The sequence below is a fragment of the Oncorhynchus mykiss genome, chromosome 21 (genome assembly GCF_013265735.2).
Source record: "Oncorhynchus mykiss isolate Arlee chromosome 21, USDA_OmykA_1.1, whole genome shotgun sequence".
NCBI lineage: Eukaryota > Metazoa > Chordata > Actinopteri > Salmoniformes > Salmonidae > Oncorhynchus > Oncorhynchus mykiss.
Genome location: NC_048585.1, coordinates 7,222,045 through 7,250,011, shown reverse-complemented (window position 1 = coordinate 7,250,011; position 27,967 = coordinate 7,222,045).

The window sequence follows — 27,967 nt, the reverse complement described above, 5'->3', positions numbered from 1 at the left end:
AGGCAGAGGAGAGGGGGGAAGAGAGAGACAGGGGGAGAGACAGATGAGGTAGAGAGAGGGAGGGAGAGAGAGGAGGGAGATGACAGAAGAAGGAGAGGAGAGTGGGAGGAGAGAGGGATAAAGAGAGAGAAAGAGGGAAAGGGAGAGACAGAGGAGAGGAGAGGAGAGGAGAGGAGAGGAGAGGAGAGGAGAGGAGAGGAGAGGAGAGGAAAGGAGAGGAGAGGAGAGAAGAGGAGAGGAGAGGAAGAGGAGAGGAGAGACAGGAGAGGAGAGACAGAGGAGAGGAGAGACAGAGGAGAGGAGAGGAGAGGAGAGGAGAGGAGAGGAGAGGAGAGGAGAGGAGAGGAGAGGAGAGGAGAGGAGAGGAGAGGAGAGGGGAGAGACAGAGAGTGTTCAGTACAGGCTGGTTTAAGAAAAGGAAATGAAGAGGAACGATGCCTTGGAGCAGTATAGTCCAGCAGACTGCACTATCACAGTAACAAGTCATATTTCATACACATTAACAACATACAAGGCGAGGAATATTTTAAACCAGTTATTCATAGTGAATGTTAAGACTGCCATGTTCAGATATTCACCAGGTATTCATAGTGAATGTTAAGACTGCCATGTTCAGATATTCACAGTCATTTGAATATCAAAGATACTGTATGTACGACCAAAAAATCAACAAAAGCGAGAGAGATATATAGAAATCATAGAATGTTTATTGTAGATTACCAGCACTATAAGGACCTGTAGTGTAGTAGTGGAAGTACAGAAGCCTAAAGTACAGAAACCCAGCCTAAAGTACAGAAACCCAGCCTAAAGTACAGAAACCCAGCCTAAAGTACAGAAACCCAGTCTAAAGTACATAAACCCAGTCTAAAGTACATAAACCCAGTCTAAAGTACTATACAGAAACCCAGTATAAAGTACATAAACCCAGTCTAAAGTACTATACAGAAAACCAGCCTAAAGTTCAAAAAGCCAGTTCGCGGCCAAAAGTTTTGAGAATGATACAAATATTAATTTCCACAAAGTTTGCTGCTTCAGTGTCTTTAGATATTTTTGTCAGATGTTACTATGGAATACTGAAGTATAATTACAAGCATTTCATAAGTGTCAAAGGCTTTTATTGACAATTACATGAAGTTGATGCAAAGAGTCAATATTTGCAGTGTTGACCCTTCTTTTTCAAGACCTTTGCAATCCGCCCTGGCATGCTGTCAATTAACTTCTGGGCCACATCCTGACTGATGGCAGCCCATTCTGGCATAATCAATGCTTGGAGTTTGTCAGAATTTGTGGGTTTTTGTTTGTCCACCCGCCTATTGAGGATTGACAACAATTTCTCAATGGGATTAAGGTCTGGGGGGTTTCTTGGCCATGGACACAAAATATCGATGTTTTGTTCCCCAAGCCACTTAGTTATCACTTTTGTCTTATGGCAAGGTGCTCCATCATGCTGGAAAAGGCATTGTTCATCACCAAACTGTTCCTGGATGGTTGGGAGAAGTTGCTCTTGGAGGATGTGTTGGTACCATTCTTTATTCATGGCTGTGTTCTTAGGCAACATTGTGAGTGAGCCCACTCCCTTGGCTGAGAAGCAACCCCACACATGAATGGTCTCAGGATGCTTTACTGTTGACATGACACAGGACTGATGGTAGCGCTCACCTCGTGTTCTACGGACAAGCTTTTTTCCGGATGCCCCCAAACAATCGGAAAAAGGATTCATCCGAGAAAATGACTTTACCCCAGCAGTCCAATCCCTGTAACCTTTACAGAATACAGAAAACCTGTTGTTTTTCCTGGAGAGAAGTGGCTTCTTTGCTGCCCTTCTTGACACCAGGCCATCCTCCGAAAGTCTTCGGCTCACTGTGGGTTCAGATGCACACATCTGCCTGCTGCCATTCCTGAGCAAGCTCTGTACTTACTTCTGTGCCCCAAACCCGCAGTTGAATCAACTTTAGGAGGCGGTTCTGGAGCTTGCTGCCCCAATCCCGCAGCTGAATCAACTTTAGGAGGCGGTTCTGGAGCTTGCTGGTCTTTCTTGGGCGCCCTGAAGCCTTCTTCACAACAATTGAACAGTTCTCCTTGAAGTTCTTGATGATCCAATAAATGGTTAATTTAGGTGCAATCTTACTGGCAGCAATATCCTTTTTTTTATTTTACCTTTATTTTACCAGGCAAGTCAGTTAAGAACAAATTTTTATTTTCAATGACGGCCTAGGAACAGTGGGTTGACTGCCTGTTCAGGGGCAGAACGACAGATTTGTACCTTGTCAGCTCGGGGGTTTGAACTTGCAACCTTCCGGTTACAGGTCCAACGCTCTAACCACTAGGCTACCCTTGCCTGTGAAGCCCTTTTTGTGCAAAGCAATGATGATGGCACATAAGAGGAAGAACAATGATTCCAAGCACCACCCTCCTTTTGAGGCTTCCAGTCTGTTATTCGAACTCAATCAGCATGACAGAGTGATAGCCAGCCTTGTCCTCGTCAACACTCACACCTGTGTTAATGAGAGAATCACTGACATGATGTCAGCTGGTCCTTTTGTGGCAGGGCTGAAATGCAGTGGAAATGTTTTTGGGGGATTCAGTTAATTTGCATGGCAAAGAGGGACTTTGCAATTAATTGCAATTCCTCTGATCACTCTTCATACCATTCTGCAGTATATGCAAATTGCCATCATACAAACTGAGGCAGCAGACTTTGTGAAAATTAATATTTGTGTCTTTCTCAAAACTTTTGGCCACAACTGTATTAAAGAAGTTAAAAGTTTATAATTCCCAGTGACGACATCCAGCTTGTGACTCTAAAAACTTTGATGTTTGTTTTGGTTGCTTTTCAGATTTATTTGTGCCTAATAGAAATGAATGTAAATAATGTGTATTGTGTCATTTTGGAGTCACTTCTATTGTAAATAAGAGTAGAATGGGATCGTAAACACTTCTACATTAATGTGGACGCTACAATGATTCTGGATAGTCCTGAATGAATAGTGAATAATTATGGATGAGAAAATTACAGACCTACAAACATCATACCTCCAAGACATGCTAACCTCTCACCATTCCAATAACAGGGGAGGTTAGCATACCTCCAAGACATGCTAACCTCTCACCATTCCAATAACAGGGGAGGTTAGCATACCTCCAAGACATGCTAACCTCTCACCATTCCAATAACAGGGGAGGTTAGCATACCTCCAAGACATGCTGACCTCTCGCCATTACAATAGCAGGGGAGGTGAGACACACACACAAACACACACACACACAGCTCTAATCCAATATCCTTCCTGTCTCCTCCAGTTTCATTTTCCACTGGTGTGGTGTGTTCCCTGTACCTGACTCTACATTCATCTATTGAAGCAGAAAGGACTTGGGCTGGAGGCCAGTACCTTATCTTCATATACAGAACCAACTGTCAGGAGGCTGACAGATACTGAGGTACCTTATCTTCATATATAGAACAAACTGTCAGAAGGCTGACAGATACTACAGCACCTTATCCTCATATACAGAACCAACTGGTCAGAAGGCTGACAGATACTGAGGAACCTCATCTTCATTCTATACAGAACCAACTGGTCAGAAGGCTGACAGATACTACAGCACCTTATCTTCATTCTATACAGAACCAACTGGTCAGAAGGCTGACAGATACTGAGGCTCCTTATCTTCATTCTATACAGAACCAACTGGTCAGAAGGCTGACAGATACTGAGGCACCTTATCTTCATTCTATACAGAACCAACTGGTCAGAAGGCTAACAGATTCTGAGGCACCTTATCTTCATACACAGAACCAACTGGTCAGAAGGCTGACAGATACTGAGGAACCTTATCTTCATTCTATACGGAACCAACTGGTCAGAAGGCTGACAGATACTACAGCTCCTTATCTTCATTCTATACAGAACCAACTGGTCAGAAGGCTGACAGATACTGAGGCTCCTTCTCTTCATTCTATACAGAACCAACTGTCAGAAGGCTGACAGATACTGAGGAACCTTATCTTCATTCTATACGGAACCAACTGGTCAGAAGGCTGACAGATACTACAGCTCCTTATCTTAATTCTATACAGAACCAACTGGTCAGAAGGCTGACAGATACTGAGGCTCCTTCTCTTCATTCTATACAGAACCAACTGTCAGAAGGCTGACAGATACTGAGGCACCTTATCTTCATTCTATACAGGACCAACTGTCAGAAGGCTGACAGATTCTACAGCACCTTATCTTCATATACAGAACCAACTGTCAGAAGGCTGACAGATACTGCAGCACCTTATCTTCATATACAGAACCAACTGTCAGAAGGCTGACAGATACTGAGGCACCTTATCTTCATGCTATACAGAACCAACTGTCAGAAGGCTGACAGATACTACAGCACCTTATCTTCATTCTATACAGAACCAACTGTCAGAAGGCTGACAGATACTGAGGAACCTTCTCTTCATTCTATACAGAACCAACTATCAGAAGGCTGACAGATACTACAGCACCTTCTCTTCATATACAGAACCATCTGTCAGAAGGCTGACAGATACTGAGACACCTTATCTTAATTCTATACAGAACCAACTGGTCAGAAGGCTGACAGATACTGAGGCACCTCATCTTCATTCTATACAGAACCAACTGGTCAGAAGGCTGACAGATAGTACAGCCCCTTTATCTTCATATACAGAACCAACTGTCAGAAGGCTGACAGATACTACAGCACCTTATCTTCATTCTATACAGAACCAACTATCAGAAGGCTGACAGATACTGAGGCTCCTTATCTTCATTCTATACAGAACCAACTGGTCAGAAGGCTGACAGATACTACAGCACCTTATCTTCATATACAGAACCAACTAGTCAGAAGGCTGACAGATATTACAGCACCTTCTCTTCATATACAGAACCAACTGGTCAGAAGGCTGACAGATACTACAGCACCTTATCTTCATATACAGGACCAACTGTCAGAAGGCTGACAGATACTGAGGCACCTTATCTTCATTCTATACAGGACCAACTGTCAGAAGGCTGACAGATTCTACAGCACCTTATCTTCATATACAGAACCAACTGTCAGAAGGCTGACAGATACTGCAGCACCTTATCTTCATATACAGAACCAACTGTCAGAAGGCTGACAGATACTACAGCATCTTATCTTCATATACAGAACCAACTGTCAGAAGGCTGACAGATACTGAGGCACCTTATCTTCATGCTATACAGAACCAACTGTCAGAAGGCTGACAGATACTACAGCACCTTATCTTCATTCTATACAGAACCAACTGTCAGAAGGCTGACAGATACTGAGGAACCTTCTCTTCATTCTATACAGAACCAACTGTCAGAAGGCTGACAGATACTACAGCACCTTCTCTTCATATACAGAACCATCTGTCAGAAGGCTGACAGATACTGAGGCACCTTATCTTAATTCTATACAGAACCAACTGGTCAGAAGGCTGACAGATACTGAGGCACCTCATCTTCATTCTATACAGAACCAACTGGTCAGAAGGCTGACAGATAGTACAGCCCCTTTATCTTCATATACAGAACCAACTGTCAGAAGGCTGACAGATACTACAGCACCTTACCTTCATTCTATACAGAACCAACTATCAGAAGGCTGACAGATACTGAGGCTCCTTATCTTCATTCTATACAGAACCAACTGGTCAGAAGGCTGACAGATACTACAGCTCCTTATCTTCATTCTATACAGAACCAACTGGTCAGAAGGCTGACAGATACTGAGGCTCCTTCTCTTCATTCTATACAGAACCAACTGTCAGAAGGCTGACAGATACTGAGGCACCTTATCTTCATTCTATACAGGACCAACTGTCAGAAGGCTGACAGATTCTACAGCACCTTATCTTCATATACAGAACCAACTGTCAGAAGGCTGACAGATACTGCAGCACCTTATCTTCATATACAGAACCAACTGTCAGAAGGCTGACAGATACTACAGCATCTTATCTTCATATACAGAACCAACTGTCAGAAGGCTGACAGATACTGAGGCACCTTATCTTCATGCTATACAGAACCAACTGTCAGAAGGCTGACAGATACTACAGCACCTTACCTTCATTCTATACAGAACCAACTATCAGAAGGCTGACAGATACTGAGGCTCCTTATCTTCATTCTATACAGAACCAACTGGTCAGAAGGCTGACAGATACTACAGCTCCTTATCTTCATTCTATACAGAACCAACTGGTCAGAAGGCTGACATACTGAGGCTCCTTCTCTTCATTCTATACAGAACCAACTGTCAGAAGGCTGACAGATACTGAGGCACCTTATCTTCATTCTATACAGGACCAACTGTCAGAAGGCTGACAGATTCTACAGCACCTTATCTTCATATACAGAACCAACTGTCAGAAGGCTGACAGATACTGCAGCACCTTATCTTCATATACAGAACCAACTGTCAGAAGGCTGACAGATACTACAGCATCTTATCTTCATATACAGAACCAACTGTCAGAAGGCTGACAGATACTGAGGCACCTTATCTTCATGCTATACAGAACCAACTGTCAGAAGGCTGACAGATACTACAGCACCTTATCTTCATTCTATACAGAACCAACTGTCAGAAGGCTGACAGATACTGAGGAACCTTCTCTTCATTCTATACAGAACCAACTGTCAGAAGGCTGACAGATACTACAGCACCTTCTCTTCATATACAGAACCATCTGTCAGAAGGCTGACAGATACTGAGGCACCTTATCTTAATTCTATACAGAACCAACTGGTCAGAAGGCTGACAGATACTGAGGCACCTCATCTTCATTCCATACAGAACCAACTGGTCAGAAGGCTGACAGATAGTACAGCCCCTTTATCTTCATATACAGAACCAACTGTCAGAAGGCTGACAGATACTGAGGCACCTTATCTTCATTCTATACAGGACCAACTGTCAGAAGGCTGACAGATTCTACAGCACCTTATCTTCATATACAGAACCAACTGTCAGAAGGCTGACAGATACTGCAGCACCTTATCTTCATATACAGAACCAACTGTCAGAAGGCTGACAGATACTACAGCATCTTATCTTCATATACAGAACCAACTGTCAGAAGGCTGACAGATACTGAGGCACCTTATCTTCATGCTATACAGAACCAACTGTCAGAAGGCTGACAGATACTACAGCACCTTATCTTCATTCTATACAGAACCAACTGTCAGAAGGCTGACAGATACTGAGGAACCTTCTCTTCATTCTATACAGAACCAACTGTCAGAAGGCTGACAGATACTACAGCACCTTCTCTTCATATACAGAACCATCTGTCAGAAGGCTGACAGATACTGAGGCACCTTATCTTAATTCTATACAGAACCAACTGGTCAGAAGGCTGACAGATACTGAGGCACCTCATCTTCATTCTATACAGAACCAACTGGTCAGAAGGCTGACAGATAGTACAGCCCCTTTATCTTCATATACAGAACCAACTGTCAGAAGGCTGACAGATACTACAGCACCTTATCTTCATTCTATACAGAACCAACTATCAGAAGGCTGACAGATACTGAGGCTCCTTATCTTCATTCTATACAGAACCAACTGGTCAGAAGGCTGACAGATACTACAGCACCTTATCTTCATATACAGAACCAACTAGTCAGAAGGATGACAGATATTACAGCACCTTCTCTTCATATACAGAACCAACTGGTCAGAAGGCTGACAGATACTACAGCACCTTATCTTCATATACAGGACCAACTGTCAGAAGGCTGACAGATACTGAGGCACCTTATCTTCATTCTATACAGAACCAACTGGTCAGAAGGCTGACAGATACTACAGCACCTTATCTTCATTCTATACAGAACCAACTGTCAGAAGGCTGACAGATACTGAGGCACCTTCTCTTCATTCTATACAGAACCAACTGTCAGAAGGCTGACAGATACTGAGGCACCTTATCTTCATATACAGAACCAACTGTCAGAAGGCTGACAGATACTGAGGAACCTTATCTTCATTCTATACAGAACCAACTGTCAGAAGGCTGACGGATTCTACAGCACCTTATCTTCATTCTATACAGAACCAACTGTCAGAAGGCTGACAGATACTGAGGCACCTTCTCTTCATTCTATACAGAACCAACTGTCAGAAGGCTGACAGATACTGAGGCACCGTATCTTCATATACAGAACGAACTGTCAGAAGGCTGACAGATACTACAGCACCTTATCTTCATTCTATACAGAAACAACTGTCAGAAGGCTGACAGATACTGAGGCACCTTCTCTTCATTCTATACAGAACCAACTGTCAGAAGGCTGACAGATACTGAGGAACCTTATCTTCATTCTATACAGAACCAACTGTCAGAAGGCTGACAGATACTGAGGAACCTTATCTTCATATACAGAACCAACTGTCAATAGGAACAGTGGCAAGGCTGACTATTCTCTTTACGTAGCACTGCTGTCAACGCAGTCAGTCTGGCCACTGTCACAAAACAAAGTTAGACAACTAACAGATGATGGCCTCAGTCACTTAGGTTGTCAACATGTGTGGGAAAGATGTGTGTTAAATACCCAAGCTACTCTCATTACCAGAACCTTCCATTAAGTAGGGGCGTTAGGTAGAGGTCATAAATCATGATTATGCCCCATGTACAACCGGTAAAGATGTTAATGGAGGACTTCCTTCGTGTGAGGTCAACTCACCCGTCGATCATTTTTCCATGAACAGAATTCTCTCGTATCAAGCGGCCCATTACGATGTTTATGGTTGTTATAAAATATTAACCTCAACTACATCAGCTAGTGGAAAACCACTACAGGGGCATTTAGCATACGGTCTAGGAAGTACAGTTCCCATCCACCTAGACACTCCGAATAACGAGGTGGGATTCTTGCTGATTTTTAAAATTATTTTTTATTTATTTCACCTTTATTTAACCGGGTAGGCCAGTTGAGAACACCTTTATTTAACCAGGTAGGCCAGTTGAGAACACCTTTATTTAACCAGTTAGGTCAGTTGAGAACACCTTTATTTAACCAGGTAGGCCAGTTGAGAACACCTTTATTTAACCAGGTAGGCTAGTTGAGAACAAGTTCTCATTTGCAACTGCGACCTGGCCAAGATAAAGCAAAGCAGTGTGACACAGACAACAACACAGAGTTACACATGGAGTAAACAATAAACAAGTCAATGACACAGTAGAAAAAAAGAAAGTCTATATACATTGTGTGCAAAAGGCATGAGGAGGTAAGGAATCAATAGACCATAGGAGCGAATAGTTACAATTTTGTAGATTAACACTGGAGTGATAAATGAGCAGATGATGATGTGCAGGTAGAGATACTGGTGTGCAAAAGAGCAGAAAAGTAAATAAAATAAAAACAGTTTGGGGATGAGGTAGGTAAATTGGGTGGGCTATTTACAGATGGATTGATGCAGAGGGATATCTACAGGTTAGAAGAAACCGTACTCAACGTCAGGATCTGGCAGGACAACACCAATGAGAATAATCAACACACCCCTGGTTGTAGCCTACCGGGAGGAAAAGCCGAGATGTGTATCTCTAGACTCATTTATGGACGTGCACCCGAACCAAAGACGGTCATTACTTATACCCCAAGCAAGCTGTTTAGTAGGGACAACACTAAAACGGCTCCGCAGCCTTCATCCCCTATCCAGCCGATGAGTGCAGGCGTGCAATCAGGGACGATGTGAGCACCAATCAGGTGCAGGTATTAGGAGACAAGTGGCTTGTCAATACTGACAACCAGGGACGATGTGAGCACCAATCAGGTGCAGGTATTAGGAGACAAGTGGCTTGTCAATACTGACAACCAGGGACGATGTGAGCACCAATCAGGTGCAGGTATTAGGAGACAAGTGGCTTGTCAATACTGACAACCAGGGATGATGTGAGCACCAATCAGGTGCCGGTATTAGGAGACAAGTGGCTTGTCAATACTGATAACCAGGGACGATATGAGCACCAATCAGGTGCAGGTATTAGGAGACAAGTGGCTTGTCAATACGGACAACCAGGGACGATGTGAGCACCAATCAGGTGCAGGTATTAGGAGACAAGTGGCTTGTCAATACTGACAACCAGGGACGATGTGAGCACCAATCAGGTGCAGGTGTTAGGAGACAAGTGACTTGTCAATACTGACAACCAGGGACAATGTGAGCACCAATCAGGTGCAGGTATTAGGAGACAAGTGGCTTGTCAATACCGACAACCAGGGACGATGTGAGCACCAATCAGGTGCAGGTATTAGGAGACAAGTGGCTTGTCAATACTGGCAACCAGGGACGATGTGAGCACCAATCAGGTGCACGTGTTAGGAGACAAGTGGCTTGTCAATACCGACAACCAGGGACGATGTGAGCACCAATCAGGTGCAGGTATTAGGAGACAAGTGGCTTGTCAATACTGGCAACCAGGGACGATGTGAGCACCAATCAGGTGCACGTGTTAGGAGACAAGTGGCTTGTCAATGCTGACAACCAGGGACAATGTGAGCTCCAATCAGGTGCAGGTATTAGGAGACAAGTGGATTGTCAATACCGGCAACCAGGGACGATGTGAGCACCAAACAGGTGCAGGTATTAGGAGACAAGTGGCTTGTCAATACTGGCAACCAGGGACGATGTGAGCACCAATCAGGTGCAGGTATTAGGAGACAAGTGGCTTGTCAATACTGACAACCAGGGACGATGTGAGCACCAATCAGGTGCAGGTATTAGGAGACAAGTGGCTTGTCAACACACCATTCACCTCTGCTGCCATGACCTACGACCTCCATGTCCCAACTTGCCATTCCAAACCAGACAGTCTTTTTTTTAGTGTACCAGAGGGAGCAATTGTCCCACATTGAAGATCTAGCTCTGTACCACCATGCTTGGGAATAGACCTGGAGATCTAGCTCTGTACCACCTTGCTTGGGGATAGACCTGGAGATCTAGCTCTGTACCACCTTGCTTGGGGATAGACCTGGAGATCTAGCTCTGTACCACCTTGCTTGGGGATAGACCTGGAGATCTAGCTCTGTACCACCTTCCTTGGGGATAGACCTGGACGCAAGAGATGTTAAATTCCTGACGCCTTTTCGAAGCGTACTCTTGAATCGGGCACCTACCGTTCAAGACCAAACTCTCCTGTGATGGTTGTTGATCTTAGTCTACTTAAATGACAGCCTGGTAAGCCCAACAGACTGGTGCGTATTTTGACCACTACCCTAATCTTTGGTTTCACTGCCGTCTAACTACAGCGGAGGATGTAATGAGGACGTATACTAGAATCACTAGTCCCAGGTGGGAGTCAATAACAATCTTTGGTCCGGGGGCGTGGCCCGGAGGCGTGGCCCGGGGGCGTGGTCCGGGGGCGTGGTCCGGGGGCGTGGCCCCGGGGCGTGGTCCGGGGACGCGGCCCTCCCGAGAACCCTATAAAACGTTATAGGCGCTGCTTCCCCAGATGTCTCCAGGTCAGCCCCTGTACGCACCCTTAAACTGATGCCCTAAGACCTTATGACCCTATAAGGAATCTACAGCTTACATTAGTGCCTTAACAAAACCCACCGTTGAAGTAGGATCGTCCTAGGTAGGGCACATTAGACAAGAGTCCTAATAGAGTAATTTAGCCAAAGAGATGGACGATATAAACATGTCAGTTGAGGTGTGGTAACCAGAATTAATGGTTTTATTTAGATTTGACAGTCTTCCACATAAACCATGAATTAAGTGCCCCAGTGTCCACCCATGGGAAAAGCCCCAGGGTCCACCCATGGGAAAAGCCCCAGGGTCCACCCATGGGAAAAGCCCCAGTGTCCACCCATGGGAAAGGCCCCAGGGTCCACCCATGGGAAAAGCCCCAGTGTCCACCCATGGGAAAGGCCCCAGGGTCCACCCATGGGAAAAGCCCCAGTGTCCACCCATGGGAAAAGCCCCAGGGTCCACCCATGGCGAAGGAGGTGTATGGTGGAATGCTTGAATGTCAAGTGCCATTAAGTTTGTCACCAAGTTTCTGCCTCGATCAACCAAGATGTCTGACCGGACGCCGTGGTGGGGAAACGCAGCCACCAAGGGACACCTCGTGGTCACTCCGACGTCGTGGTTCACAGCTCAGGAAACCCTTCCAGGCTGAAACCACAAGGGGGGGGCTGTTGTAACGAGAATCCACCAGTGAAGTCACGCTCCCTCAGTTGTGGGCGGTGGAGAATAGATATTCCCTATGTACCACATTCAAGGCCAAGACTTACAGTTCTGTTATTGACTGTCTGCCTTACCGCCCTTTCACAAAAGAAAAGATGGACGCTCTCGGCCAATCAGACGACCATGTTTTAGTTGTTATGAGGAATTATCAGCTTGTCTTTCAGGTGCCAGGGCGGTGAATTCCAGGACAAGAGGGAGGAGTCCGGAACTCTTTACTCTTGGTAACAAAGTAAAGTGGCGACTATAACACAGTGACATTTAAACACGTTTTCTGAACAGTGTATCAACCTGAAGGAGTCGTGACACATTGAGATATCTTGAAGTATACTGTGATATTTCTCAGCATATTCTGTTATTAAAATGGGTATAATGTGAATTTGTAGTAACATAGCATGTGCTGGGTTCTCAGAATCAATGGGGTGGTCCCATGATTCCCTGTCGGAATGTGCTGGGTTCTCAGAATCAACCAGGTGGTCACATGATTCCCTATTCGAATGTGCTGGGTTCTCAGAATCAACCGGGTGGTCACATGATTCCCTATCGGAATGTGCTGGGTTCTCAGAATCAACGAGGCGGTCACATGATTCCCTATCAGAATGTGCTGGGTTCTCAGAATCTACCGGGTGGTCCCATGATTCCCTATCGGAATGTGCTGGGTTCTCAGAATCAACCGGGTGGTAACATGATTCCCTATCGGAATGTGCTGGGTTCTCAGAATCAACCGGGTGGTAGCATGATTCCCTATCCACATGTGCTGGGTTCTCAGAATCAACCGGGTGGTCCCATGATTCCCTATCGGAATGTGCTGGATTCTCAGAATCAACCGGGTGATCCCATGATTCCCTATCGGAATGTGCTGGGTTCTCAGAATCAACGGGGTGGTCACATGATTCCCTATCCACATGTGCTGGGTTCTCAGAATCAACCGGGTGGTCACATGATTCCCTATCGGAATGTGCTGGGTTCTCAGCATCAACGGGGTGGTCACATGATTCCCTATCGGAATGTGCTGGGTTCTCCGAATCAACAGGGTGGTCACATGATTCCCTATCGGAATGTGCTGGGATCTCAGAATCAACCGGGTGGTCACATGATTCCCTATCGAAATGTGCTGGGTTCTCAGAATCAACGAGGCGGTCACATGATTCCCTATCAGAATGTGCTGGGATCTCAGAATCAACCGGGTGGTCACATGATTCCCTATCCGAATGTGCTGGGTTCTCAGAATCAACCGGGTGGTCACATGATTCCCTATCGGAATGTGCTGGGTTCTCAGAATCAACGAGGCGGTCACATGATTCCCTATCAGAATGTGCTGGGTTCTCAGAATCCACCGGGTGGTCCCATGATTCCCTATCGGAATGTGCTGGGTTCTCAGAATCAACCGGGTGGTAACATGATTCCCTATCGGAATGTGCTGGGTTCTCAGAATCAACCGGGTGGTAACATGATTCCCGATCCACATGCACTGGGTTCTCAGAATCAACCGGGTGGTCCCATGATTCCCTATCGGAATGTGCTGGGTTCTCAGCATCAACGGGGTGGTCACATGATTCCCTATCGGAATGTGCTGGGTTCTCAGAATCAACGGGGTGGTCACATGATTCCCTATCCACATGTGATGGGTTCTCAGAATCAACCGGGTGGTCACATGATTCCCTATCGGAATGTGCTGGGTTCTCAGCATCAACGGGGTGGTCACATGATTCCCTATCGGAATGTGCTGGGTTCTCCGAATCAACAGGGTGGTCACATGATTCCCTATCGGAATGTGCTGGGTTCTCAGAATCAACCGGGTGGTCACATGATTCCCTATCGAAATGTGCTGGGTTCTCAGAATCAACGAGGCGGTCACATGATTCCCTATCAGAATGTGCTGGGTTCTCAGAATCAACCGTGTGGTAACATGATTCCCTATCGGAATGTGCTGGGTTCTCAGAATCAACCGGGTGGTAACATGATTCCCTATCCACATGTGCTGGGTTCTCAGAATCAACCGGGTGGTCACATGATTCCCTATCGAAATGTGCTGGGTTCTCAGAATCAACCGGGTGGTCACATGATTCCCTATCGGAATGTGCTGGGTTCTCCGAATCAACAGGGTGGTCACATGATTCCCTATCGGAATGTGCTGGGTTCTCAGAATCAACCGGGTGGTCACATGATTCCCTATCGAAATGTGCTGGGTTCTCAGAATCAACGAGGCGGTCACATGATTCCCTATCAGAATGTGCTGGGTTCTCAGAATCAACCGGGTGGTAACATGATTCCCTATCGGAATGTGCTGGGTTCTCAGAATCAACCGGGTGGTAACATGATTCCCTATCCACATGTGCTGGGTTCTCAGAATCAACCGGGTGGTCCCATGATTCCCTATCGGAATGTGCTGGATTCTCAGAATCAACCGGGTGATCCCATGATTCCCTATCGGAATGTGCTGGGTTCTCAGAATCAACGGGGTGGTCACATGATTCCCTATCCACATGTGCTGGGTTCTCAGAATCAACCGGGTGGTCCCATGATTCCCTGTCGGAATGTGCTGGGTTCTCAGAATCAACCGGGTGGTCACATGATTCCCTAGCCGAATGTGCTGGGTTCTCACAATCAACCGGGTGGTCACATGATTCCCTATCGGAATGTACTGGGTTCTCAGAATCAACGAGGCGGTCACATGATTCCCTATCAGAATGTGCTGGGTTCTCAGAATCTACCGGGTGGTCCCATGATTCCCTATCGGAATGTGCTGTTTTCTCAGAATCAACCGGGTGGTAACATGATTCCCTATCGGAATGTGCTCGATTCTCAGAATCAACCGGGTGGTCCCATGATTCCCTATCGGAATGTGCTGGGTTCTCAGAATCAACGGGGTGGTCACATGATTCCCTATCCACATGTGCTGGGTTCTCAGAATCAACCGGGTGGTCACATGATTCCCTATCGGAATGTGCAGGGTTCTCAGCATCAACGGGGTGGTCACATGATTAACTATCGGAATGTGCTGGGTTCTCCGAATCAACAGGGTGGTAACATGATTCCCTATCGGAATGTGCTGGGTTCTCAGAATCAACCGGGTGGTAACATGATTCCCTATCCACATGTGCTGGGTTCTCAGAATCAACCGGGTGGTCACATGATTCCCTATCGAAATGTGCTGGGTTCTCAGAATCAACCGGGTGGTCACATGATTCCCTATCGGAATGTGCTGGGTTCTCCGAATCAACAGGGTGGTCACATGATTCCCTATCGGAATGTGCTGGGTTCTCAGAATCAACCGGGTGGTCACATGATTCCCTATCGAAATGTGCTGGGTTCTCAGAATCAACGAGGCGGTCACATGATTCCCTATCAGAATGTGCTGGGTTCTCAGAATCAACCGGGTGGTAACATGATTCCCTATCGGAATGTGCTGGGTTCTCAGAATCAACCGGGTGGTAACATGATTCCCTATCCACATGTGCTGGGTTCTCAGAATCAACCGGGTGGTCCCATGATTCCCTATCGGAATGTGCTGGATTCTCAGAATCAACCGGGTGATCCCATGATTCCCTATCGGAATGTGCTGGGTTCTCAGAATCAACGGGGTGGTCACATGATTCCCTATCCACATGTGCTGGGTTCTCAGAATCAACCGGGTGGTCCCATGATTCCCTGTCGGAATGTGCTGGGTTCTCAGAATCAACCGGGTGGTCACATGATTCCCTAGCCGAATGTGCTGGGTTCTCACAATCAACCGGGTGGTCACATGATTCCCTATCGGAATGTACTGGGTTCTCAGAATCAACGAGGCGGTCACATGATTCCCTATCAGAATGTGCTGGGTTCTCAGAATCTACCGGGTGGTCCCATGATTCCCTATCGGAATGTGCTGTTTTCTCAGAATCAACCGGGTGGTAACATGATTCCCTATCGGAATGTGCTCGATTCTCAGAATCAACCGGGTGGTCCCATGATTCCCTATCGGAATGTGCTGGGTTCTCAGAATCAACGGGGTGGTCACATGATTCCCTATCCACATGTGCTGGGTTCTCAGAATCAACCGGGTGGTCACATGATTCCCTATCGGAATGTGCAGGGTTCTCAGCATCAACGGGGTGGTCACATGATTAACTATCGGAATGTGCTGGGTTCTCCGAATCAACAGGGTGGTCACATGATTCCCTATCGGAATGTGCTGGGATCTCAGAATCAACCGGGTGGTCACATGATTCCCTATCGAAATGTGCTGGGTTCTCAGAATCAACGAGGCGGTCACATGATTCCCTATCAGAATGTGCTGGGTTCTCAGAATCAACCGGGTGGTCACATGATTCCCTATCCGAATGTGCTGGGTTCTCAGAATCAACCGCGTGGTCACATGATTCCCTATCGGAATGTGCTGGGTTCTCAGAATCAACCGGGTGGTAACATGATTCCCTATCCACATGTGCTGGGTTCTCAGAATCAACCGGGTGGTCCCATGATTCCCTATCGGAATGTGCTGGATTCTCAGAATCAACCGGGTGGTCCCATGATTCCCTATCGGAATGTGCTGGGTTCTCAGAATCAACGGGGTGGTCACATGATTCCCTATCCACATGTGCTGGGTTCTCAGAATCAACCGGGTGGTCACATGATTCCCTATCGGAATGTGCTGGGTTCTCAGCATCAACGGGGTGGTCACATGATTAACTATCGGAATGTGCTGGGTTCTCCGAATCAACAGGGTGGTCACATGATTCCCTATCGGAATGTGCTGGGATCTGAGAATCAACCGGGTGGTCACATGATTCCCTATCGAAATGTGCTGGGTTCACAGAATCAACGAGGCGGTCACATGATTCCCTATCAGAATGTGCTGGGTTCTCAGAATCAACCGGGTGGTCACATGATTCCCTATCCGAATGTGCTGGGTTCTCAGAAACAACCGCGTGGTCACATGATTCCCTATCGGAATGTGCTGGGTTCTCATAATCAACGGGGTGGTCACATGATTCCCTATCCACATGTGCTGGGTTCTCAGAATCAACCGGGTGGTCCCATGATTCCCTGTCGGAATGTGCTGGGTTCTCAGAATCAACCGGGTGGTCACATGATTCCCTAGCCGAATGTGCTGGGTTCTCACAATCAACCGGGTGGTCACATGATTCCCTATCGGAATGTGCTGGGTTCTCAGAATCAACGAGGCGGTCACATGATTCCCTATCAGAATGTGCTGGGTTCTCAGAATCTACCGGGTGGTCCCATGATTCCCTATCGGAATGTGCTGGGTTCTCAGAATCAACGAGGCGGTCACATGATTCCCTATCAGAATGTGCTGGGTTCTCAGAATCAACCGGGTGGTCACATGATTCCCTATCCGAATGTGCTGGGTTCTCAGAATCAACCGCGTGGTCACATGATTCCCTATCGGAATGTGCTGGGTTCTCAGAATCAACGAGGCGGTCACATGATTCCCTATCAGAATGTGCTGGGTTCTCAGAATCCACCGGGTGGTCCCATGATTCCCTATCGGAATGTGCTGGGTTCTCAGAATCAACCGGGTGGTAACATGATTCCCTATCGGAATGTGCTGGGTTCTCAGAATTAACCGGGTGGTAACATGATTCCCTATCCACATGCGCTGGGGTTCTCAGAATCAACCGGGTGGTCCCATGATTCCCTATCGGAATGTGCTGGATTCTCAGAATCAACCGGGTGGTCCCATGATTCCCTATCGGAATGTGCTGGGTTCTCAGAATCAACGGGGTGGTCACATGATTCCCTATCCACATGTGCTGGGTTCTCAGAATCAACCGGGTGGTCACATGATTCCCTATCGGAATGTGCTGGGTTCTCCGAATCAACAGGGTGGTCACATGATTCCCTATCGGAATGTGCTGGGTTCTCAGAATCAACCGGGTGGTCACATGATTCCCTATCGAAATGTGCTGGGTTCTCAGAATCAACGAGGCAGTCACATGATTCCCTATCAGAATGTGCTGGGTTCTCAGAATCAACCGGGTGGTAACATGATTCCCTATCGGAATGTGCTGGGTTCTCAGAATCAACCGGGTGGTAACATGATTCCCTATCCACATGTGCTGGGTTCTCAGAATCAACCGGGTGGTCACATGATTCCCTATCGAAATGTGCTGGGTTCTCAGAATCAACCGGGTGGTCACATGATTCCCTATCGGAATGTGCTGGGTTCTCCGAATCAACAGGGTGGTCACATGATTCCCTATCGGAATGTGCTGGGTTCTCAGAATCAACCGGGTGGTCACATGATTCCCTATCGAAATGTGCTGGGTTCTCAGAATCAACGAGGCGGTCACATGATTCCCTATCAGAATGTGCTGGGTTCTCAGAATCAACCGGGTGGTAACATGATTCCCTATCGGAATGTGCTGGGTTCTCAGAATCATCCGGGTGGTAACATGATTCCCTATCCACATGTGCTGGGTTCTCAGAATCAACCGGGTGGTCCCATGATTCCCTATCGGAATGTGCTGGATTCTCAGAATCAACCGGGTGATCCCATGATTCCCTATCGGAATGTGCTGGGTTCTCAGAATCAACGGGGTGGTCACATGATTCCCTATCCACATGTGCTGGGTTCTCAGAATCAAACGGGTGGTCCCATGATTCCCTGTCGGAATGTGCTGGGTTCTCAGAATCAACCGGGTGGTCACATGATTCCCTAGCCGAATGTGTTGGGTTCTCACAATCAACCGGGTGGTCACATGATTCCCTATCGGAATGTGCTGGGTTCTCAGAATCAACGAGACGGTCACATGATTCCCTATCAGAATGTGCTGGGTTCTCAGAATCTACCGGGTGGTCCCATGATTCCCTATCGGAATGTGCTGGGTTCTCAGAATCAACCGGGTGGTAACATGATTCCCTATCGGAATGTGCTGGGTTCTCAGCATCAACGGGGTGGTCACATGATTCCCTATCGGAATGTGCTGGGTTCTCCGAATCAACAGGGTGGTCACATGATTCCCTATCGGAATGTGCTGGGATCTCAGAATCAACCGGGTGGTCACATGATTCCCTATCGAAATGTGCTGGGTTCTCAGAATCAACGAGGCGGTCACATGATTCACTATCAGAATGTGCTGGGATCTCAGAATCAACCGGGTGGTCACATGATTCCCTATCCGAATGTGCTGGGTTCTCAGAATCAACCGGGTGGTCACATGATTCCCTATCGGAATGTGCTGGGTTCTCAGAATCAACGAGGCGGTCACATGATTCCCTATCAGAATGTGCTGGGTTCTCAGAATCCACCGGGTGGTCCCATGATTCCCTATCGGAATGTGCTGGGTTCTCAGAATCAACCGGGTGGTAACATGATTCCCTATCGGAATGTGCTGGGTTCTCAGAATCAACCGGGTGGTAACATGATTCCCGATCCACATGCGCTGGGTTCTCAGAATCAACCGGGTGGTCCCATGATTCCCTATCGGAATGTGCTGGATTCTCAGAATCAACCGGGTGGTCCCATGATTCCCTATCGGAATGTGCTGGGTTCTCAGAATCAACGGGGTGGTCACATGATTCCCTATCCACATGTGCTGGGTTCTCAGAATCAACCGGGTGGTCACATGATTCCCTATCGGAATGTGCTGGGTTCTCAGCATCAACGGGGTGGTCCCATGATTCCCTATCGGAATGTGCTGGGTTCTCAGAATCAACCGGGTGGTAACATGATTCCCTATCGGAATGTGCTGGGTTCTCAGAATCAACCGGGTGGTAACATGATTCCCGATCCACATGCGCTGGGTTCTCAGAATCAACCGGGTGGTCCCATGATTCCCTATCGGAATGTGCTGGATTCTCAGAATCAACCGGGTGGTCCCATGATTCCCTATCGGAATGTGCTGGGTTCTCAGAATCAACGGGGTGGTCACATGATTCCCTATCCACATGTGCTGGGTTCTCAGAATCAACCGGGTGGTCACATGATTCCCTATCGGAATGTGCTGGGTTCTCAGCATCAACGGGGTGGTCACATGATTCCCTAACGGAATGTGCTGGGTTCTCCGAATCAACAGGGTGGTCACATGATTCCCTATCGGAATGTGCTGGGTTCTCAGAATCAACCGGGTGGTCACATGATTCCCTATCGAAATGTGCTGGGTTCTCAGAATCAACGAGGCGGTAACATGATTCCCTATCAGAATGTGCTGGGTTCTCAGAATCAACCGGGTGGTAACATGATTCCCTATCGGAATGTGCTGGGTTCTCAGAATCAACCGGGTGGTCACATGATTCCCTATCGAAATGTGCTGGGTTCTCAGAATCAACCGGGTGGTCACATGATTCCCTATCGAAATGTGCTGGGTTCTCAGAATCAACCGGGTGGTCACATGATTCCCTATCGGAATGTGCTGGGTTCTCCGAATCAACCGGGTGGTCCCATGATTCCCTATCGGAATGTGCTGGGTTCTCAGAATCAACGGGGTGGTCACATGATTCCCTATCCACATGTGCTGGGTTCTCAGAATCAACCGGGTGGTCACATGATTCCCTATCGGAATGTGCTGGGTTCTCAGCATCAACGGGGTGGTCACATGATTCCCTATCGGAATGTGCTGGGTTCTCCGAATCAACAGGGTGGTCACATGATTCCCTATCGGAATGTGCTGGGTTCTCAGAATCAACCGGGTGGTCACATGATTCCCTATCGAAATGTGCTGGGTTCTCAGAATCAACGAGGCGGTAACATGATTCCCTATCAGAATGTGCTGGGTTCTCAGAATCAACCGGGTGGTAACATGATTCCCTATCCACATGTGCTGGGTTCTCAGAATCAAACGGGTGGTCCCATGATTCCCTGTCGGAATGTGCTGGGTTCTCAGAATCAACCGGGTGGTCACATGATTCCCTAGCCGAATGTGTTGGGTTCTCACAATCAACCGGGTGGTCACATGATTCCCTATCGGAATGTGCTGGGTTCTCAGAATCAACGAGACGGTCACATGATTCCCTATCAGAATGTGCTGGGTTCTCAGAATCTACCGGGTGGTCCCATGATTCCCTATCGGAATGTGCTGGGTTCTCAGAATCAACCGGGTGGTAACATGATTCCCTATCGGAATGTGCTGGGTTCTCAGCATCAACGGGGTGGTCACATGATTCCCTATCGGAATGTGCTGGGTTCTCCGAATCAACAGGGTGGTCACATGATTCCCTATCGGAATGTGCTGGGATCTCAGAATCAACCGGGTGGTCACATGATTCCCTATCGAAATGTGCTGGGTTCTCAGAATCAACGAGGCGGTCACATGATTCACTATCAGAATGTGCTGGGATCTCAGAATCAACCGGGTGGTCACATGATTCCCTATCCGAATGTGCTGGGTTCTCAGAATCAACCGGGTGGTCACATGATTCCCTATCGGAATGTGCTGGGTTCTCAGAATCAACGAGGCGGTCACATGATTCCCTATCAGAATGTGCTGGGTTCTCAGAATCCACCGGGTGGTCCCATGATTCCCTATCGGAATGTGCTGGGTTCTCAGAATCAACCGGGTGGTAACATGATTCCCTATCGGAATGTGCTGGGTTCTCAGAATCAACCGGGTGGTAACATGATTCCCGATCCACATGCGCTGGGTTCTCAGAATCAACCGGGTGGTCCCATGATTCCCTATCGGAATGTGCTGGATTCTCAGAATCAACCGGGTGGTCCCATGATTCCCTATCGGAATGTGCTGGGTTCTCAGAATCAACGGGGTGGTCACATGATTCCCTATCCACATGTGCTGGGTTCTCAGAATCAACCGGGTGGTCACATGATTCCCTATCGGAATGTGCTGGGTTCTCAGCATCAACGGGGTGGTCCCATGATTCCCTATCGGAATGTGCTGGGTTCTCAGAATCAACCGGGTGGTAACATGATTCCCTATCGGAATGTGCTGGGTTCTCAGAATCAACCGGGTGGTAACATGATTCCCGATCCACATGCGCTGGGTTCTCAGAATCAACCGGGTGGTCCCATGATTCCCTATCGGAATGTGCTGGATTCTCAGAATCAACCGGGTGGTCCCATGATTCCCTATCGGAATGTGCTGGGTTCTCAGAATCAACGGGGTGGTCACATGATTCCCTATCCACATGTGCTGGGTTCTCAGAATCAACCGGGTGGTCACATGATTCCCTATCGGAATGTGCTGGGTTCTCAGCATCAACGGGGTGGTCACATGATTCCCTAACGGAATGTGCTGGGTTCTCCGAATCAACAGGGTGGTCACATGATTCCCTATCGGAATGTGCTGGGTTCTCAGAATCAACCGGGTGGTCACATGATTCCCTATCGAAATGTGCTGGGTTCTCAGAATCAACGAGGCGGTAACATGATTCCCTATCAGAATGTGCTGGGTTCTCAGAATCAACCGGGTGGTAACATGATTCCCTATCGGAATGTGCTGGGTTCTCAGCATCAACGGGGTGGTCCCATGATTCCCTATCGGAATGTGCTGGGTTCTCAGAATCAACCGGGTGGTAACATGATTCCCTATCGGAATGTGCTGGGTTCTCAGAATCAACCGGGTGGTAACATGATTCCCGATCCACATGCGCTGGGTTCTCAGAATCAACCGGGTGGTCCCATGATTCCCTATCGGAATGTGCTGGATTCTCAGAATCAACCGGGTGGTCCCATGATTCCCTATCGGAATGTGCTGGGTTCTCAGAATCAACGGGGTGGTCACATGATTCCCTATCCACATGTGCTGGGTTCTCAGAATCAACCGGGTGGTCACATGATTCCCTATCGGAATGTGCTGGGTTCTCAGCATCAACGGGGTGGTCACATGATTCCCTAACGGAATGTGCTGGGTTCTCCGAATCAACAGGGTGGTCACATGATTCCCTATCGGAATGTGCTGGGTTCTCAGAATCAACCGGGTGGTCACATGATTCCCTATCGAAATGTGCTGGGTTCTCAGAATCAACGAGGCGGTAACATGATTCCCTATCAGAATGTGCTGGGTTCTCAGAATCAACCGGGTGGTAACATGATTCCCTATCGGAATGTGCTGGGTTCTCAGAATCAACCGGGTGGTCACATGATTCCCTATCGAAATGTGCTGGGTTCTCAGAATCAACCGGGTGGTCACATGATTCCCTATCGGAATGTGCTGGGTTCTCCGAATCAACCGGGTGGTCCCATGATTCCCTATCGGAATGTGCTGGGTTCTCAGAATCAACGGGGTGGTCACATGATTCCCTATCCACATGTGCTGGGTTCTCAGAATCAACCGGGTGGTCACATGATTCCCTATCGGAATGTGCTGGGTTCTCAGCATCAACGGGGTGGTCACATGATTCCCTATCGGAATGTGCTGGGTTCTCCGAATCAACAGGGTGGTCACATGATTCCCTATCGGAATGTGCTGGGTTCTCAGAATCAACCGGGTGGTCACATGATTCCCTATCGAAATGTGCTGGGTTCTCAGAATCAACGAGGCGGTAACATGATTCCCTATCAGAATGTGCTGGGTTCTCAGAATCAACCGGGTGGTAACATGATTCCCTATCCACATGTGCTGGGTTCTCAGAATCAACCGGGTGGTCACATGATTCCCTATCGAAATGTGCTGGGTTCTCAGAATCAACCGGTTGGTCACATGATTCCCTATCGGAATGTGCTGGGTTCTCCGAATCAACAGGGTGGTCACATGATTCCCTATCGGAATGTGCTGGGTTCTCAGAATCAACCGGGTGGTCACATGATTCCCTATCGAAATGTGCTGGGTTCTCAGAATCAACGAGGCGGTCACATGATTCCCTATCAGAATGTGCTGGGTTCTCAGAATCAACCGGGTGGTAACATGATTCCCTATCGGAATGTGCTGGGTTCTCAGAATCATCCGGGTGGTAACATGATTCCCTATCCACATGTGCTGGGTTCTCAGAATCAACCGGGTGGTCCCATGATTCCCTATCGGAATGTGCTGGATTCTCAGAATCAACCGGGTGATCCCATGATTCCCTATCGGAATGTGCTGGGTTCTCAGAATCAACGGGGTGGTCACATGATTCCCTATCCACATGTGCTGGGTTCTCAGAATCAACCGGGTGGTCCCATGATTCCCTGTCGGAATGTGCTGGGTTCTCAGAATCAACCGGGTGGTCACATGATTCCCTAGCCGAATGTGCTGGGTTCTCACAATCAACCGGGTGGTCACATGATTCCCTATCGGAATGTGCTGGGTTCTCAGAATCAACGAGACGGTCACATGATTCCCTATCAGAATGTGCTGGGTTCTCAGAATCTACCGGGTGGTCCCATGATTCCCTATCGGAATGTGCTGGGTTCTCAGAATCAACCGGGTGGTAACATGATTCCCTATCGGAATGTGCTGGGTTCTCAGCATCAACGGGGTGGTCACATGATTCCCTATCGGAATGTGCTGGGTTCTCCGAATCAACAGGGTGGTCACATGATTCCCTATCGGAATGTGCTGGGATTTCAGAATCAACCGGATGGTCACATGATTCCCTATCGAAATGTGCTGGGTTCTCAGAATCAACGAGGCGGTCACATGATTCCCTATCAGAATGTTCTGGGATCTCAGAATCAACCGGGTGGTCACATGATTCCCTATCCGAATGTGCTGGGTTCTCAGAATCAACCGGGTGGTCACATGATTCCCTATCGGAATGTGCTGGGTTCTCAGAATCAACGAGGCGGTCACATGATTCCCTATCAGAATGTGCTGGGTTCTCAGAATCCACCGGGTGGTCCCATGATTCCCTATCGGAATGTGCTGGGTTCTCAGAATCAACCGGGTGGTAACATGATTCCCTATCGGAATGTGCTGGGTTCTCAGAATCAACCGGGTGGTAACATGATTCCCGATCCACATGCGCTGGGTTCTCAGAATCAACCGGGTGGTCCCATGATTCCCTTTCGGAATGTGCTGGATTCTCAGAATCAACCGGGTGGTCCCATGATTCCCTATCGGAATGTGCTGGGTTCTCAGAATCAACGGGGTGGTCACATGATTCCCTATCCACATGTGCTGGGTTCTCAGAATCAACCGGGTGGTCACATGATTCCCTATCGGAATGTGCTGGGTTCTCAGCATCAACGGGGTGGTCCCATGATTCCCTATCGGAATGTGCTGGGTTCTCAGAATCAACCGGGTGGTAACATGATTCCCTATCGGAATGTGCTGGGTTCTCAGAATCAACCGGGTGGTAACATGATTCCCGATCCACATGCGCTGGGTTCTCAGAATCAACGGGGTGGTCACATGATTCCCTATCGGAATGTGCTGGGTTCTCCGAATCAACAGGGTGGTCACATGATTCCCTATCGGAATGTGCTGGGTTCTCAGAATCAACCGGGTGGTCACATGATTCCCTATCGAAATGTGCTGGGTTCTCAGAATCAACGAGGCGGTAACATGATTCCCTATCAGAATGTGCTGGGTTCTCAGAATCAACCGGGTGGTAACATGATTCCCTATCCACATGTGCTGGGTTCTCAGAATCAACCGGGTGGTCACATGATTCCCTATCGAAATGTGCTGGGTTCTCAGAATCAACCGGTTGGTCACATGATTCCCTATCGGAATGTGCTGGGTTCTCCGAATCAACAGGGTGGTCACATGATTCCCTATCGGAATGTGCTGGGTTCTCAGAATCAACCGGGTGGTCACATGATTCCCTATCGAAATGTGCTGGGTTCTCAGAATCAACGAGGCGGTCACATGATTCCCTATCAGAATGTGCTGGGTTCTCAGAATCAACCGGGTGGTAACATGATTCCCTATCGGAATGTGCTGGGTTCTCAGAATCATCCGGGTGGTAACATGATTCCCTATCCACATGTGCTGGGTTCTCAGAATCAACCGGGTGGTCCCATGATTCCCTATCGGAATGTGCTGGATTCTCAGAATCAACCGGGTGATCCCATGATTCCCTATCGGAATGTGCTGGGTTCTCAGAATCAACGGGGTGGTCACATGATTCCCTATCCACATGTGCTGGGTTCTCAGAATCAACCGGGTGGTCCCATGATTCCCTGTCGGAATGTGCTGGGTTCTCAGAATCAACCGGGTGGTCACATGATTCCCTAGCCGAATGTGCTGGGTTCTCACAATCAACCGGGTGGTCCCATGATTCCCTATCGGAATGTGCTGGGTTCTCAGAATCAACGAGACGGTCACATGATTCCCTATCAGAATGTGCTGGGTTCTCAGAATCTACCGGGTGGTCCCATGATTCCCTATCGGAATGTGCTGGGTTCTCAGAATCAACCGGGTGGTAACATGATTCCCTATCGGAATGTGCTGGGTTCTCAGCATCAACGGGGTGGTCACATGATTCCCTATCGGAATGTGCTGGGTTCTCCGAATCAACAGGGTGGTCACATGATTCCCTATCGGAATGTGCTGGGATTTCAGAATCAACCGGATGGTCACATGATTCCCTATCGAAATGTGCTGGGTTCTCAGAATCAACGAGGCGGTCACATGATTCCCTATCAGAATGTGCTGGGATCTCAGAATCAACCGGGTGGTCACATGATTCCCTATCCGAATGTGCTGGGTTCTCAGAATCAACCGGGTGGTCACATGATTCCCTATCGGAATGTGCTGGGTTCTCAGAATCAACGAGGCGGTCACATGATTCCCTATCAGAATGTGCTGGGTTCTCAGAATCCACCGGGTGGTCCCATGATTCCCTATCGGAATGTGCTGGGTTCTCAGAATCAACCGGGTGGTAACATGATTCCCTATCGGAATGTGCTGGGTTCTCAGAATCAACCGGGTGGTAACATGATTCCCGATCCACATGCGCTGGGTTCTCAGAATCAACCGGGTGGTCCCATGATTCCCTATCGGAATGTGCTGGATTCTCAGAATCAACCGGGTGGTCCCATGATTCCCTATCGGAATGTGCTGGGTTCTCAGAATCAACGGGGTGGTCACATGATTCCCTATCCACATGTGCTGGGTTCTCAGAATCAACCGGGTGGTCACATGATTCCCTATCGGAATGTGCTGGGTTCTCAGCATCAACGGGGTGGTCCCATGATTCCCTATCGGAATGTGCTGGGTTCTCAGAATCAACCGGGTGGTAACATGATTCCCTATCGGAATGTGCTGGGTTCTCAGAATCAACCGGGTGGTAACATGATTCCCGATCCACATGCGCTGGGTTCTCAGAATCAACCGGGTGGTCCCATGATTCCCTATCGGAATGTGCTGGATTCTCAGAATCAACCGGGTGGTCCCATGATTCCCTATCGGAATGTGCTGGGTTCTCAGAATCAACGGGGTGGTCACATGATTCCCTATCCACATGTGCTGGGTTCTCAGAATCAACCGGGTGGTCACATGATTCCCTATCGGAATGTGCTGGGTTCTCAGCATCAACGGGGTGGTCACATGATTCCCTAACGGAATGTGCTGGGTTCTCCGAATCAACAGGGTGGTCACATGATTCCCTATCGGAATGTGCTGGGTTCTCAGAATCAACCGGGTGGTCACATGATTCCCTATCGAAATGTGCTGGGTTCTCAGAATCAACGAGGCGGTAACATGATTCCCTATCAGAATGTGCTGGGTTCTCAGAATCAACCGGGTGGTAACATGATTCCCTATCGGAATGTGCTGGGTTCTCAGAATCAACCGGGTGGTCACATGATTCCCTATCGAAATGTGCTGGGTTCTCAGAATCAACCGGGTGGTCACATGATTCCCTATCGGAATGTGCTGGGTTCTCCGAATCAACCGGGTGGTCCCAT